The 3,958-nt window shown below is 39.5% G+C and overlaps 1 pseudogene; it reads right to left on the bottom strand.

The window, feature by feature from the left end:
• Nucleotides 1-353: 353 nt before the first annotated feature.
• On the bottom strand, nucleotides 354-2,948 carry LOC100658316 (small ribosomal subunit protein uS10-like; annotated as a pseudogene).
• Between the last annotated feature and the right edge of the window lie 1,010 nt (nucleotides 2,949-3,958).

Raw genomic sequence — 3,958 nt, forward strand, 5'->3', positions numbered from 1 at the left:
TTTATAGTTCGTACATTCCAGGGTCCTATTATTAATGGATGTTTGCAGCTGTTTCTTCTCATTTTGAGTCGTGCCACATCAGCAAATGAAGGTCCTGAAAGCTTTACTCCATCCATGTCATTAAGAATTTTCCTATTTTTGGTTGAGCCAGTTTGCTTTAGGTTTTTGGTGGCTACTGATACATCTCATAAACTTTGACATTCAGCATGATGAAGGCTAATCCTGAACAGAAAAATGAGGTGGCTAAAATTTGGTTTTTAGTCCTAGGTCTAACAGAACCATATGGTGACTTCTATAGATTCTGAGACTGTCCATAAGGGAAGAATTTTTTTTAGCAACTGATAATCAATTTATTAAAATAGTTTTTTTTTTTTTTTAATCTCTGCAATGGTGACTTCAACCTCTGCTCCTGGCTCAGTGGAGGTAATCTGCTTAACAATCTTGGAAGCTGTGTAATTCAGTGAGTTGCTTGTGGAGTCTAATCTGGAACTGATCTCAGATCCTAGAACTGTCACCTCAAGGAGTTTTTCTACTAGTGATTCTTAGAGTCTTGGTATGCATCCAAACTGGTTCCTTCATTTTGAGGATCTTCTTTTCACCTCTGATGAAGTCAGCACATACCTCTTCCAGGGATTTTACTTTGTGGCTGGTTAGAGTAATTAAAAAAAATTTTTTTTTATTTTACTTTAGATGAAGGTTTACAGAAAACTAGTTTCTCATTAAACAGTGAGTACACACATTGTTCTATACATCGGTTAACAACCCCACAACATGTCAACACTCTACCTTTTCAACCTTGGGTTCCCTATTACCAGCTTTCCTGTTCCCTCTTAGTCCCTGCCCCTGGGCTGGTGTGCACCTTTTGTCTCGTTTGGTTTTATGGGCCTGTTCAGTTTTTGGCTGAAGGGTGAACCTCAGGAATGATATCATTACTGAGCTGAAAGGGTGTCCGGGGGGCCATACTCTCAGGGTTTCTCCAGTCTTTGTCAGGCTAGCAAGTCTGGTCATTCTTTTTGAGCAGAATTTTGTTCTGCATTTTTTTTCCAGCTCTGTCCAGGACCCTCTATTGTGATCCTTGTCAGAGCAATCAGTGGTGGTAGCTCGGTACCATCTAGTTGTACTGGAACCAGTCTGGTGGAGGCTGTGGTAGATGTGGTACATTAGTCCTTTGGACTAATTTTTCTCTTGTATGTTAAGCTTTCTTCATTCTTCCTTGCTCCCAAAGAGGTGAGACCAGCGGAGTATCCTAGATGGCCATTCACAGGCTTTTAAGACCCCAGACACTACGCACCAAAGTAGGAGGTAGAACATTTTCTTTATAAACTATGTTATGCTAATTGAGCTAGATGTTCCCTGAGACCATGGTCCCAAGAGCTCTCCGCCCAACAATTCGGTCCCTCAGGGAGTTTGGATATGTCTATGGAACTTCCATGACCTTGCCTTGTACAAGTTGTGCTGGCTTCCCCAATATTGTGTACTGTCTTACCCTTCACCAAAGTTACCACTTAACCATTGTCTATTTAGTGTTTTTCCATCCCCATCCTTCCCCTCCCTTGTAGCCATTAAAGATTGTTTCTTTTTGTGTGTAAACCTTCTCATGAGTTTTTACAGCAATGGTCTCATACAATATTTGTCCTTTTGTGTTGACTTATTTCACTCAGCATAATGTCCTCCAGGTTCTTCCAGGTTATGAGATGCTTCACAAGTTGATTGTTGTTCTTTATCCTTGGGTAATACCCCATAGTGTGTATGTACCACAGTTTGATTATCCATTCATCTGTTGATGGGCATCTAGGTTGTTTCCATCTTTTTGCTATTGTGAACAATGCTGCAGTGAACATGGGTGTTCACAGGTCTATTCGTGTGAGACTCTTATTTCTCTAGGATATATTCTGAGGAGTGGTGGGATTGCTGGATCAAAAGGTGTTTCTATTTCTAGCTTTCTAAGGAAGCACCATAGCATTTTCCAAAATCGTTGCATCATTTTGCATTCTCACCAGTAACGCGTCGGTGTTCAGATCTCCGTGCAGTCTCTCCAACATTCGTTATTCCCTGTCTTTTTGATTCATGCCAGTAATGCTGGGGTGAGATGGTATCTCATTGTGCTAGTGATGGTGAGCATTTCCTCATGTGTCTGCTGGCTGCTTGAATGTCTTCTTTGGTGAAGTGTCTGTTCATTTCCTTTGCCCATTTTTCAATTGGATTATTTGCTTTTTTGTTGTAGAGGTCTTGGATTTTCTTGTAGATTTTAGAGATTAGACCTTTGTCTGATTTGTAATAGCCAAATTTTTTTTCTCAGTAGGTTCTCTTTTTACTCTTTTGGTGAAGTCTTTTGATGAGCCTGAGTATTTAATTTTTCGAAGATCCCAGTTATCTAGCTTATCTTCTGGAGTTTGTATGTTGTTGGTTGTGGTTTGTATCTTGTTAATGCTGTGTATTAGGGCCTCTAGCATTGATTCTATTTTTTATTCTATGAATTTCATGGTTTTGGGCATTATATTTATGTCTTTGATCCATTTTGAGTTAGTTTTTGTATATGGTGTGAGGTATGGGTCCTGCTTCATGTTTTTGCAGATGGACATCCAGTTTTGCCAGCACCATTTGTTGAAAAGACTGTCTTTTCCCCATTTGATGGACTTTGGGCCCTTGTCAAAGACCATAGGTGGACAGATTTACATCTGGGTTCTCAATTCTGTTCCACTGGTCAATGTATCTGTTGTTGTACCAGTACCAGGGTGTTTTGACTATCATAGCTGTACAGTAGGTTCTGAGGTCAGGTAGTGTGAGTCCTCCTACTTAATTCTTCAATGGTGCTTTACTTATTCGGGGCTTCCTCCCTTTCCATATAAAGTTAATGATAAGTTTTTCCACCCGGTTAGAGTAATTCTAATCTGGCAAATGGCCATCTCTGGTTTCATGGGTAACTTTCCAGTGTCCTTAAAAGTCATGACTGTGGCACAGCTTCCTGACCGGCTTGTTCCTCAGTGAGAGCGAACAGTGGTGAGACAGGAGCAGGATGAGAGCACCAGGCTCCCCTTGTAGTGGTGACCTAGTCTTCCTCAAAGACAGAACTTTTTATTAAAATGTTGTAAAACAGCTCTGGTTGTTAGAGTGGTTTTCTTTTCTTTTTTTGGTCTTCTGAAGATGTTTGATAGTTGATGAGTAAATTTGATCTTTTTACCTGCCAGGGTGATATAGATCTTAGGTCACTGAAGAATTCAAGAACTGGCTCCCTGCGTCATGTCTTTCTATGGTCAAGGTAATGACCAGTTCAATAAACGGCCAAGTATAATCGTGATATGGAATAAAATGCATTATTCAGAGTGGCCCAAACATTGAAAGGGTCTTGAACTATTGTGTTCATCTTGACCATTAATTAGAAAAAGGTGTTTCTGTACAGAAACCACTGAATTATGTGAGCTGAGAGGCATTAGTTATGGAAATTAAAATCAAAGGTATCAAGCTTTGCATTTCTTGATTACATATTCAAATCATACAATTACAGTGTATAAAATCAATTTTTACTATAGTCATAAGTAGCAAATTAGACATAGACATTCAAAATTCAAATCAAATATGTATTAAGTGAAACTCCATCATGTCTTCACCCCCAAGCAGAAAAAGATTTGAATGGGAAAGTACTGCCTGTGATGCCTTTCTTTATAGGTGATTCTCAAAACAGTTCACTTGTAACCCATTTTTAGCTTGAAGGGATGCACTGGGAAAGAAATGAAGGTGTTGCCTCCCTCCAAATATTGTAACATTTAGATCTCTGATCTCTAGTCTTTAGAGTTTCCAACATTCTGTCAAGGATTTAATGCCCAAAGAAGGGGGAAAAGAAAATAGGGGTAAGTTAGAGAAATGGTTGATAAGGTGGTTAAACAGCAAAAACCAGTTCTTTCCTAGAGTGAGTAAGTAAAATGGGGCTGGAAGCCATGAAAATGCCTAATACCCAGAC

Source organism: Loxodonta africana, chromosome 21 (assembly GCF_030014295.1).
Source record: "Loxodonta africana isolate mLoxAfr1 chromosome 21, mLoxAfr1.hap2, whole genome shotgun sequence".
Classification (NCBI taxonomy): Eukaryota; Metazoa; Chordata; class Mammalia; order Proboscidea; family Elephantidae; genus Loxodonta; species Loxodonta africana.